The sequence below is a fragment of the Durio zibethinus genome, chromosome 6 (genome assembly GCF_047325235.1).
Source record: "Durio zibethinus cultivar Kanyao isolate XHJ-2024 chromosome 6, ASM4732523v1, whole genome shotgun sequence".
Lineage (NCBI taxonomy): Eukaryota > Viridiplantae > Streptophyta > Magnoliopsida > Malvales > Malvaceae > Durio > Durio zibethinus.
Window position 1 is genome coordinate 14601972 of NC_143167.1, and position 13885 is coordinate 14615856.

Sequence of the window (13885 nt, forward strand, 5' to 3'; positions counted from 1 at the left end):
CTCCACTTAGGGAGTGACAAATTACCATAAAAATGGGGTCATTTGGGTAGGATGATGAGGTGGCCGAACGTACATGGTACTGTGCATGTCAGGTTGACCCAAAAGTCATAAATACCCCTAGTTGCCTGTTGGTAGCTTCTAATGGGGAGAAAGACTATTTTGCCCATTGGACCTAAAAATGCCCCTAACATTTTGTTCCTGTACCAAGTAGTCTGAGTATCAGATTATTGAGTGTAGTTTTGGTTTTTTATGGTTTGTGCTGACTTGACAAGTGCTTGATGGTACCAAGCTTAATCTTAAGTGTAGACTCTGAAATTTATATCTAATCTGTTCTACTCGAAGTTAAAAAAGTGAACAATTGTGAATGTCAGGGTGAATAAAGGTTGGACTAGGCAAATTTATAAGTGATTATTAACGTGATTTATATGTCGAGAGGAGCTATATTTGATCATGAGCTGGTGACCCATCGTTGCCTGGGTTGACATGGGACTTATATTCTTTCTTTGTTTTGAAATTTAATTTTTGACTTGGTAAATGGTTGACCTGATGTGACATAGGTATTTGACCGATGTAGGTAGGTAAAATAATCAATTTGCCTATCTACCTTTTGAAAATGACATTTAATAAGGACAGAGGCAATTAGACGGTAAAAATTCAAAGCTATGAATACAAAAGGTCATCCTCGATAATCATTTTAGACACATGGCATGATCTGAAGCATTCATCTAGTCCCTCTACTAGCTATATAAAAGGCCATTTAGGGATTTCATCTCTCACTTTATAGTTTTCTTACTCTCATGTTGATCTATTTTTTTTACCTCAATCTTATTGATTCTATTTTAACTGACTTTTTCATCTTCATCTAGTTTTGTATGTTTCTTTTCTTTTAATTATGTCTTATGATTCAAGTTTTAGGAGTTTTAAGATAGAACCAAAAGGAGGGTAGCTTGGCCAATAGGATTCAGATGATGAAGTCCCTTCTGTGATTGTAGGAAGGAATTATACCCGAGTTACCTTTTGGTTAAATCCAATGTTTACTACTGATCAGCAATGATTGAAGATAATGCTCATCCTAGATGAGAGTTGGTCTTTTATAAGGTAGATGAGCTTCTTACTGCAATAGATTATGATTTTTAAAATGTACCAACCCCAATGTCAGAGGTCAGTCCAAATTCTATAAATAACATTTCTTCTTCTATTCTTTTTTCTTGCCCTCACCTTTCTTTTTCTTCTTTTCTTCCTCATTTTTCTTGTTTTGCTTCTTTCCAACCAGAAGTTTTTACTTTTATCTTTTCTCAATGAGCTTTTAGGTCAATCTTAGGTTCCAATCTTGGTTTGGGGTCAATGTTTGAAGAATCTCTTGCTTCTTTCTTTTTTTTTTCTTTCATGGTGAGAGAGACCTTAGCTTCTATTTGGGTGGTGGCCCTTATTGCCTTCTTGAGGAACAAGTCATCTAATGGCAAATCTTTAGAGAATAAGTAAGATCTAGATGAAGAACAGGCAGAAAGAACTAACCAAGTTGAGGATGAAGGGAAAAAGTGAAAAAGGGGAGGTTTCCTTGGATGATGTGTTAGATTAGGTCCCTTTTTATATTCCTTGTGACTTGGGTGTAATCCCTAGAACGTGATGCAAAGCTTGAAGGGTAGGGCCAATCCTAAGGATTGCCCTAACATGTGCTCTTTGCATCATGTCCATTCTTTAAAGGTTAGATTTGTCTTTCCTAAAAAGGGGTACAATGTAGCAGAGCTGACCATCAATATTCGAGTTACTACTTCCTTAGAATATCACCAAATTTAGATGTATTGAGAGTTTATAATGGTTGGTTTAAGGTTCTCTTTACATTTTTTCATCATTGGACTTTTTCTTTCTTGTAACTTAGCTATCACTCAACTCACTCCCAATTCTTTTCGATACATTATAACTTTTATTATTCTTTGTAAAAATTAGGTCTTCTTCCACCCGTCAATCTATTTAGGGAATTTTTTATAATTAAAAAATATCCCTATAATAAAAGTTGATTCTATATGACAACTCGGACAGTTAAGAAAATTTTCATGGATTGCTTAAGCTCAATAAAAAGTTGGAAACTATTATTCCTCTATACAAAAGGAAAGATAAAAAGAGAGAGCTTGAAGTATGAGAAATAACTAATGTTCCTAGCATTTTTTATGATGCCTAGGTTGACCCTTTGACTTTTTTTAGCCTTACTGCTCAGGATAAAATATTGGATTTTTTTAAAGAGGGGGGAGTTGGTTGTAAATGCGTATGAGTTAACCTCCTTTAAAATTGTTAAAGAAACCTAGTATTGAGGGAGGTTTAAGGTAACTCCACACAGTGTTCATTTTCATAAATTTTTTCTAACACTTAGCTCATTTTGTAAACATTTCGACCTAAATGGGAGATTTTGATTTCAGTTATTTTACTCATTCCCTTAAGTAGAAGAGAAAAGGGAAGGCCTCCATCTAACTCAATGCCCCTTCAAGGGAGCATTAAAATAATTGATCTTTCAGCTCTTCAACCCACACCAAGCTTTTTCTTGCCTCAAAAAAAGCATAAACAAACCACTGGTAAGAGCTAAAAGAAGTCAATGAGCGAGGCCTTTCCTTGTAAGTTGGTAGTATTGAGGTTGCAATCAATTTAAAGTATCACTCTTCAGAGAATGCTTTTGAAGACCCTGAGGAGGTTAGGAAGATTACAAGTGTAAGCTTATCCAAAAAAAGTAAGCATGTCTTCTAGCTCAGTTTACTTTTTGTAACTAATTTTTTTATTTTATTCAAGTCTAAGTTTGGTCTTTTTTTGAAGTCAAAGGGTAGCTACCCAACTCGATTTCTCAAACCTCAAAGTAGGGACTTATGAGTGCCTATCAAGCTTTTGTGCACTATTACAAGACCCAGCTGAGGTAGTAACCCAACTCAATTTCTCAAATCTTGAAGCAGGGACTTATGAGTGCCTATTAGGCTCTTGTGCACTATTATAAGACCCAACAAGACCTTATGAAGTATTCCCATAACCTCTCCATTGCAACTGACACCAACAAGAGTCTAAAGGCTTTCTTTGCTAGTGCAAAGAAAAATAATGCTAACCTCAGCAAAAAGGTCAAAGATTGTATAGCCAAGCTTGAAGACATGTTTATCCAAAAAGTTATAGTTGAGTCCCTTTAGCAAGAAGCTGACCTAAAGCTAAACAAGGCTTTGGCCAAAGTGGCTAGGCTGAGGTCAAAATTAAAGGTTGAAAAAAAGACCAAAGAGCAAGCAATGTAGATCTACATGACGTCTAAGAAGTACTATAATCTATAAATCAAGTTTGCTCAAAAGAATGTTCTTGACACCTTTGACTTGGCATTAGATAAGGTGAAGTTTAAATTTACTAAGTTGAACTTAGACTTATCGACATTAGCTTAAACAATATAAGGACTAGGCTAGCTTCAACACAAGTTGAGGATGATGATGAGGATGAAGACACCAAGATTGAGGTCACCATAGGGGAGAGAATTGTTAAGCCCGAGTCTAAGACCAATGCTGGTGGACCTTTGACTCTTGTTCTTGAGGAACAAAGAGATAGAGGAGCTAAGGATATGGGAGGCATGAAGAAAGAGCTTTTTCTTTTTGATAATTTTTATTTTTTGATAAAATTTTTTTAGCAATTTTTGTACTCTAAGATTAAATTTTATGTAAGATTTTAGATTAAATGTAAAGACCACTCTACAAAACTTCTATTAATGTAAAGGTCACTTAACAAAACTTCTGTCAACTTACATTCTGTCAATGAAATGAAAGCATATGTTTTTTACCTAAGTTTTAGTTCTGCCATTTGTTTCTTGTTTTACTTCATAGTTGGTTTTCATTACTCATAATTGCTTAAGTTTTAACTTAAAGCCAATCAGAATGATTTGATAAATTAACTTAAGAATCTAATTTGTTCGTTGAATAAAGTGCCAGCTTGTTGTAAAATTGTATTGAGTTTGTTACTTTAATTTTTAAATCTGCTTTTCAAGATTGATTTTGGATCTTAGCATGCTGTATAATAATTTCTTACAAATGTTAGATTAGACAACTGCTTTTACTGATTTGAGCTAAAGACTTTGGGTTTCATACTTTGTTAGTAAGTCAAATAAAATTTCTTATAGGTGTTTTTTTTATGAGTATGAGCTCGATTAATGTTCTAGCTCTAGATTTTGTCATACACTGAGTATCGTCTGAGCAATTTTAAAATTTTATTTAGCTTTTAAAATTGCATAGTACAAGTATGAGCTCGATCCTACTAAGCTCGGCTATACACTCTTTCACTGATAGTAGATTTTGAGATTGTTTGCATTTCAGGTCCTTGATATGGGATTGGCATTCATATCTTGCAAGTTGTAGTTCACGTCATGGATGACCTCTTTAACTATGTAGAGGCCCTCATAATTCGGGGCCAACTTCTCACCTTGGTCACCAATTTTTGAAGCTTTAACTTTTTAAAGTAACAAGTCATCTTTCTTGGTACTCTCATGTCAGACCCTTTTATTGTAAAAATTAGATACTCTCATGTCAGACCCTTTGAGATTGTTTGCATTTCATGTCCTTGATATGAGATTGGCATTCATATCTTGCAAGTTGTAGGTCACGTCATGGATGACCTCTTTAACTATGTAGAGGCCCTCATAATTCAGGGCCAACTTCTCACCTTGGTCACCAATTTTTGAAGCTTTAACTTTTTAAAGTAACAAGTCATCTTTCTTGGTACTCTCTTGTCAGACCCTTTTATTGTAAAAATTAGATACTCTCTGCTAATAAGCCATTATTTTGGTTAGGGCTATGTCTCTTTGTTCTTCAACCAAGACCAAATTGATCCTAAAGGCCTCCTTGTTCCCCTCTTCAAATCTGAGCTCAATTCAGAGGCTAGAAAGGGTGATCTTCACAAGCACCATGACTTTTGTTCCTAAAGCTAAATTAAAAGGAGTTTCCTTTATAAGGACCTTGGTGGTCATCTTAAGAGCCTACAATATATCAGGCAGCTTATTAGCCCACTTACCTTTAGCCTCATCTAATTTTTTCTTAAAGGCTTATAGTATGGTCTTATTGGCCATCTCAACTTGATCGTTGGACTAAAGATGTGTAGCTACAGTGAACCCTAAGTCAATGTAGAGATTGGAACACCACTTTTTGAATCTCAAATTGTCAAACTGTTTCTCATTGTTCATTATTATGGATAGAGGTAGATCGAATCTACAGACTATATTCCTCTAAACAAATTTTTCAACTTGAGATTTAGTTGTGGTAGCTAAGGCCTCGACTTTGAGCCACTTTATGGAATAGCAACTACAACTAATATGAATCTCCTTTGCCCTATGGCCAAGGTGAAAAAATCGAGGACATGCATTCTCTATTGCATGAAAGGCTAAAGATTGATGATAAGGGTTAGCTCAATTAATGGGAGGTGATGTATGTATGTGAATCTTTAGCATTTGTCACATTTATTTACCAGGTCAGCTGCATTTGTCTTACTGGTAGGCCAGTACTAACCTTGTCTGAGAACCTTATAAGCAAGTGGCCGAGGTCCAAAGTGGTTGCCATAAATTCCTTCATGAATTTCCTAAGCACATAGTTTGCTTTCTCTCTATTTACACATTTGAAGTAAGGCATACTGAAATATTTTATGTATAATTTTCCATTGATCATAGTATATCGAGGAACTTTTCTCATCAGAGTCTTAGTTTGGTTTTGTCATCGATTAGTTCACTATTCATCAAATAGGCTCAGATTAGAGTCATCCATGATTTTTTTCTTCAATTTGGCAAACTAGTTTCTCATCAATGCTTTTTATCTTTTAGCTTTTTCACTAAAACATGAGATGAGCTTGGCCAAGGTGTTTGGATAGCGATGCTAGTTTAGACAACTAATTGACCAAGGTGTTTTTCGACCTCGACCTTAGAAAATATGGCCAAGTGAGCCAGTGCCTTGTCCAAATACTTTTTTATTTTTTCTTCCTGAGCTTTGAACTCTCCATTTATCTAGATAACCATAAGTTGGGAATCACTATACATAATAATATATTTTACATTTAGCTTGATAGTTAGTCTCAGTCTGGTAATTAATGCCTCATATTTGACTTCATTATTCGAAGCTCTGAATCTGAACTTTAGAGCATACTAAAATTGTAGGTCTCCTAGGCTGACCAAGATTCGCCCAACCTTACTTTTTTTATTAGTGGCTGAACCATTAACAAAAAGCTTCACCTTTCTTCTTCTTTGACCTCATCGATTCCCTTAAGCTATTCATCGGTCTGAGCTGAAGTGTATTCAATGATAAAATTGTTAGTATTTGTGATTTCAAAGTCAACTTAGGAAGTATATATAGGTCATATTCACTGAGCTGTACTATCTATTTGATCAGTCTTCTTGAGAGTTCTAGCTTTGGTAGGATTTGCTAAAGTGGCTAATTAGTTAGAACATTAATTGTGTAAGCTTGAAAATATGGCCTAAGTTTTCTTGTTGATGTGACAATTACGTAAGTCAGTTTCTCTATCCTAATGTAATTCACTTTGGATGTTGTTAAAACTTTGCTCGCAAAATACATCAACCTCTACTTCCCTCCTTCTTTTTTGACTAGTATTAAACTAATTACCTCGTTAGTTGTAGCAATATCAGGTATAGGACCTTGTCAGGCCTTGGTTTAGAGAAAGTAAGAGGAAAGGAAAGGAATTCTTTGAGCTCTTGAATGCTTTTTGACACTGAAGTGTCCATCTAAATTCTAGGATGTTCTTTAAGATTTTGAAGAATGGTAGGCATCGATTTATCGATCTAGACATAAATTTGCTCAAAACAGTTATTCTTCCAGTTAGCTTTTGCACCTTCTTTATCAAGGTTAGTGCTTTCATGTCAAGAATGGCCTTAACCTTCGTAGGGTTTACCTTTATGCCCTTTTTGTTAATCATATGTTTGAGGAATTTTCCTGATGTGATCCCAAAAGGACATTTGCTCAGATTTAACCTTATGTTGAAATTTTTAAAAGAATTGAAGGTCTCATCTTAATCTTTCAAGTGCTCATTCAACCTTTTACTTTTCACAATCATGTCGTCTATGTATAGTTCAATATTTCAGCTAACTTGATCCTTAAAAACTTTGTTGACTAGTTATAGATATCAAATTTTGTCCTAAATATTTTTTTAACATGATTGACTCGAGCCCATTTGTGAACATGGGCAAGAACTATTAATTAACAATGATTGCGTAAACCATTTAGAAACCTAATTACAAGCTTAAACAAAGCCCATTTTAAAAGCTCATAAAATACATCAATATTTAGGCCTATAATAAATAATAAAAAAGAGACCTGCAGGGTTGCTGTCAAACTCTTTTGCATGAGATTTATATGAAGACTACCTTTTCATGAGGATGAATGAGAAATAAAGAATAAATGAAGCAAGTAAGCCTTAAAGTCAACTCGGGTCAAATCTAGTCAAACTTAATCAATAAAGTTAAAATTAGTCAAACAAAGTCAAAATTGCACAAAACTTAATCAAAATGGATATAACCTGGGTCAATTCTCAAAATTCACAATGTAATTCGAATCAATGTGGTATAAAGTTAAAATTAATGATTTTTAAAATACCAAAAATTTTTATTGCACTTGAGGAAGTACAAAATTACTAAAATGCTTTTACGTAATTCGACTTCTTAAGGTTGATTTTTTTTCATGAAATTTTCTAGATCTCAATGTCATAATATTTCATGATTTTTGGTGCATTTGAAATCACAGTAGTACTTTGGGAGGCGTGAAATTATGAAAATACCCCTCAGGGGTATTTTTCGTAATTTGGCCTTCTCTTGCTCAGATTTTCACAAAACTTTCCAAATCTCAATTTTATAATATTTCATGATGTTTGGTGCTTTAAAATCCCAAAAATGAGTATGAAAACATAGATTTCTATGAAAATGGCCTAAATATCGAAAACTTTATACTAAGGATAAAATGGCCTATATTCAATCTTTCAAAGATATTTTAGTGGCTTTCTTCTTTACAAGAAGAAGGGGGGTTCTTGAAAAAAAGTTTTTCAGAAGAGAAGACAAAAAAGGTAAAAAGAAATAGAGAAAAAATGAAAACCAAAGAAGTGGAAAAACCAAGAAAAAACAATAAGAAACATAAACGAAAGGTAAAACCTTTTTTTTTCTTTTTTTTTAATGCATGTAATGTATATCCTATTTGATATATGCATCTAAAAAAATATAAAATGGAGGTTTGTAGCCTCTAGGTCCCTTTTAAGTCATTGCTTATATAGTTTAAAGCTAGACCTTTTGAGGAAACTTGTAAAAAGTTTAAGGCTTTGTATGCTCTTTGATCTACTTGCATGGTATTATTTTGTAGGTAGGAAAAGCTCAAAGCTTTAAATGTTTACTGCCTTTTTCATTAGCTAAAAAAATGGTTATTGCCTTCTCTAATGGCAACAATAATTTGAATCATTCCATGAGGTTGTTATACCTTGGTTTTTTTTTCCATTAGATCCTTGCTTCTTTATCATCCATATCTTATAATTGGTTATTAAAAAAATGGACCTGAAATTGGTTGGGGATGTCCAAACCATATTGCTTTGTTTTCCATAGGTAATCACAATTTGAGCTCTCCTATAGAGTTTTTCCCATGTTGTTTTCCTTCCTTGTTTTCTAAAGAATTTCCCATTTTACTTCCATGTTTGTAGCTTACCTCCTATGAATCTTTAGAGAGAAAAAGAACTTGTAAACTTTAAGGACATTTATTTGGGCTCTGTTCATTCTCAAGCTACTACCTTGCTAATGTTTTATTGCCTTTTTACTTTAATTTCTATTTAAATCCTCTTGAGTTTTCCTGATATGTTATCCACTTATCCATTATTTTGCATAATTAACTTTTGAAGAAATGGCCATGCATTAGGCTCATTTTAGGTTCCATGGCTACACTTCCTCATTTGGTTAGGTAGTCATGGTTCGACCATTGTTCTTGGTCTATTTCACTCTTCATTTGCTTGCCTAGAATCCTTTAGTAGCTCCTTACTTCTTTCCCAACATTTTACCTTTCATTTATGCAACTTATGGAAAAGAATACTTAGAGTTTGTAGGAAAATGGGGCTATCTTCATTGCTCAGTTTTGATTTCATGGTGGTTAGTTGCTTATGGTTTGAATCATTACCTTTGCCATTCAAGATCTTTTATACTAAATGAGGATAGTAGATGATTGTTTTTAGGTTGATAGATCATTAAGGGGGGCTTTATATGACTTGATCTTATCCATTTATTTTTTTCTTGTACTTATTTTTTAGGTTGTCCTCGCTTCTCAAACAAGTTTTCATCCTTTCCATTGCCATGGGAATTCACTTCCTAAGCTTATTTTCTTTTAAGCTTGAGGTTGCAAAGAATCCCCTTCTAAATCTAATCATGGGCCCCAGACTTGGATTTTTAAGAATTTTGCAAGTAGTAATGAGGTCTAGGCATTAGATAGCTGATATATTGGTAGTTTTTCTTCTTCCTTGTAGTGTCTAATCCAAAGTAGAATGGAAAGGTGACATAGATAGAATATAGGCCTAAAAGTTTATTTATTTTCTTTTTTCCTTTCTATTTTTTATTTATTAATATAGGAAAGCTTTAAAGCAAAGGGGCAAGGGCTGAATATATTTGCTCTGGATCAATCCTATACATATTATATACATGCCTACACTCATGTCTCTCATGTTATTCTAGTATCTAAGTTTGAGCCTTGCGCATTTTAATTTCTTGGTTTAATGCTTTGCGTGTTAACTTCATGATTAATATTTTATGTTATCAATATATATATATATATATATGCAATTTTTACCCTATATGTTCTAGCTGGATACAACAACAAAAAACAATAATAATAATAATAAATTTTATGGAAAAAAAAGAAATATCTATAAAATATGTAAGAATATAAAAATTCAGTTTTTAAAAGAGTTATAAAAATAAGCTTGCTCTGAAAGTCTGCCTAGATATTAGAGACTTTTAGAGAGATTCATAAATTCTTAAAATTTAAACACAAACCTACCTAAAACCCCAAACTCAATTTAAATTTCTAAGGATTTGCATAAAAACCTTTTATGAAATAATCTGTTCCCAAATGCTGCCTAAATGTTGGGATATTTAAGAAATTTTATTTCATTAAGAATTTTCATACATTTCTGAAACTCAAAATAAATTTGTTTTCTTAAAACAACAAATGTAAAAAAATAATAAAAATAACATGGTGGGATTTTAAATATAAAAAGTTGTACCCAAATTTTGTTTAGATGTTTGAAAGTCTATGTGGTCTCTTTATATTTGAAAACTCTATTCTAAATTCATATTTTATCATCATCTATATATAACCCATTTTTTAGAATAATGTGTACATTCGTAATTCATATATATGTTTGTTGATATTTAATATTAATTATATTATTCATTTTTTTATTGCTTAAAAGGTTTTCTTAAAAAAATTTTAATTTTGAACAAATAAAACTAAAATAGCATTTTGTGAAATATAATCGTTGATACTTTACCTAGATGTTAGAGTGTCATCAATGATTATCATTTACAAAGAGTGTTATTTTATAATTTTAGAGGGAGTGTTATGATAAATCTTAAATGAAAAGACTTTTTTTGAATTCTATCTTTATGTTGGAGACTTTGAAGGTATTTCTTTAATTTGAAGATTTTCATAATATTCCTAAATAAAGATTTTTTAAACTAATTTTATTGCTTAAAAACAAAGGGAATTATAATTAAGTTTCATATAAAAACCATGTTTATCTAGAATTACAAATAGTGCATAATTAATTGGTATCAATTTTGTGGGCATTGTGGGGGTGGTAATCCTTCCCCACACGTAACCAACTCCCAAACCCAATCTATTTTCGTAAACCAAAATTATCTTTTTAATAAAGCTTTAAACCCATTTTAAGATTTTTAAATTTTTACATCTAGCAATTTTGTCTCCAAACCAATACGTTACAACAGCTTGGCAACTCCACTAGGAACCTTTTGAGAGGCAAGCCTAAAATTTTAATTATGCACCATTAAAAGTTTTGGATTCAATTGGTTTTAATTGATATTTAATTTAATTCCCTTTATTTTTTCAAGAAATACATAAGTTGATATATAAAATAAATTGTATGTTAGTTATTACTTTCTTTTGATTTTGTGTTTATGGTTTATATATGTTATTTTGATTAATATATCACTTTGCACACCTTTGCATATACATTGACATGCATAAGCTCTAGACCCAAGCTTCATCCTTTTAAGGAGGAATTAAAGTAGCTAAGCTCTCATGAGGTGATAACCTCTGTATTTGCTAGCGAAATACTTCCACTTAGATGAACCCTTTCCATTAATAGCCTGTAATATGTGAGGATCAAGGAGCCTTACTAGTCTATAATGGACGATGATGTGAGGAATAGTGTGGGAACCTTTTGATGCATAAATCCTAACCTAGCATATAATAAGCCTGAAGGATCCAGCTTAGGATAGAGCTATGTTGTCTTTCTCAAGAAAATTACCTAAAGCTAGGACATTATGTATACTCTGTTTTGTTATATGTTATGCTTGATTATTTATTTATTTATTTTATTAACATTAATGACTTATTTGATTCTTTTATTATCTTTAATTTTACTGTATGAGTCATATAGGTATCATATTTCTTAAGAGGGTATCATTTTGGGCCAATCTTTAACAAGAAAAGCTCTCATGAAGCCTATAGTAGTATCATCCATGTGTAAGAAGCATTAAAAGGTTAAAAATCAGTTAGAAAGTACCTAGGAAAAAGAATAAGACTATTTAAGAGATTGTTATATCTCAACACTTCTGCAGTAAGTGTTTGTGGATCTCAGTCGAGGTGACATGTTAGAATTAGAGGCTATTTGGAAACAATGGGGAATAAAGAGAAAGGAAACTTTTTCTAAGAAATATAGGGATGTGGCACAACTTATGTCGATAAAAATTGATGAACAGCTAATTAGAGCCATGGTGCAGTTTCAGGATCCATCTTATCGATGCTTTATGTTTAACCAAGAATATTTGACCCTTACTGAGAACCACTTATCCTTGCTTCGAATAGAATCTGTTGGTCAATACATGATTTACTAGAAAGAACAAAAGACGATTGGGTTTAGGAAGAAGTTAGCTAGGATCATGGAAGTTAGGGTCGAGGAAATTGCTAACCATAAGAAAGAAAAGAGTGGAATCAAGTCAATTCCTTCAACTTTTCTATTAGAGCACATAAAGAAACATCTGAATGATGATTGTAGGCAAGATATGTTTGTTTTAGTGATCTATAAGTTGGTAATATTTCCCAAGGTATTAGGGTATTTGGAAGTGTCGGTGGTTGATTTCTTTGAGCAATTGGGCAAGGGCATAAATCTATCTTTGACCATCCTAGTCGAAACCATTAGATCATTAAATCACTATCGAAGGAAAGGTAAAAATCGATTCATTTAGATGTGCTTAGCTACTCTACATTTGGATTTAAAGTCACTTTTAAGGAAAAGAAAAAGTGTCTTTTTAACCTTTCTCTACTCAATTTGTCCTAATCAAAGAGTTTGTTACTAAAGAATGGTAGAGAGATTGGATATGAAAGCATTGGATGTCATTTTTTCTAAATCTCATGAGTGAAGCCATAACGTAGAGAGCACCATGGATGCTTCCTTCTGCCATATTATATAGTGTGGGGACAAATCATTCGTTTTGTTGTTAGGGATATGGGAGGCAATTAGCTATGCACCTCTTATGGTTCAAAGACAATATGATTCTCGATAGTTTATTCCTATGACTCATGGACTCAACCTACTCAAATTTGATTATGATGCACCTAATTATATTAAAGAAGTCTAGGAAGTTATCATAGCTTGGAAATAGATTAATTGCATGAATCTTGCCAGGTATGTGAACAACGTGGTGGAAGGCTATCTTTTATGGAGAGCAAAAAGAATCAATGAAGTTAGGCCATTGCCAAAAAATGTTTTAAAATAGCTGCCCACCCTTACATTGAAGCCAATGTTGACAACCCTTGAAATTACCCAGTAAGAATTTGAGGTAGAAAGAAAGAAAATGGAGAAAGAAAATATGGCGATTTTAGAACAAGTTAATTAATTGAGATATGATTTGATGTTGAAAAATAATGTATTGCACAAGCTGGCCAAAGAACAAAAAGTGTTGAAAGGAGATTTAAAAGATCTCTTCAAGAAAACAAAAAACTAAGAATGGATATTAGGCATTTAAGAGGATCTAAGAGGGAAACCAAAGATTTAAGGAAAATGATAGAGTACTAGAAAGGTAGAGCCAGAGAGTACAAAGAAACTAATGTCACTCTCAATCAAAACCAACAAACATGGAAGGACATGTTTTTCAAAATTGTCGAAGAAAACAACCAATTAAAGGTTAGAATAAGGGAAGAAGAAAGTAAGAATTTCACTATGGAAAAGATATTAGAGCAAAAGTTAACAATGCTAGAACACCAATTAGTCAAGAACCAAAACCACATGGATAAGATTCTGACAAAGTGGTAAGAAAAAGAGGATGGATGGGCCCATATATGCAACATGGGGGTAGTAGCCTGAGAGATGTGAAGAGCAGAAAGCTTAGGAAGGTAGTAATACATAGAACACTTGACCTTTAAAATTTACAAGGCTATCCAAAAGGCAGGCAAATTGGTCAGAAAAGGATAAGCACTTGAACGAGAGATTATACCAACCCAAGGTTATAGCCAACGGTTATTAGACTTTCTATATGAGGCTAGGAAGCAAAATGCTCAAGTTAAATGTTTATACAGTTTTAACGTAAGGATGATTGGATGATGTATAACAAATATTATAATTAATGAAATTTTTTTTGTTCAAGTTGATTCAAAAGAATGCCCCAATTGCATTACATTCATTC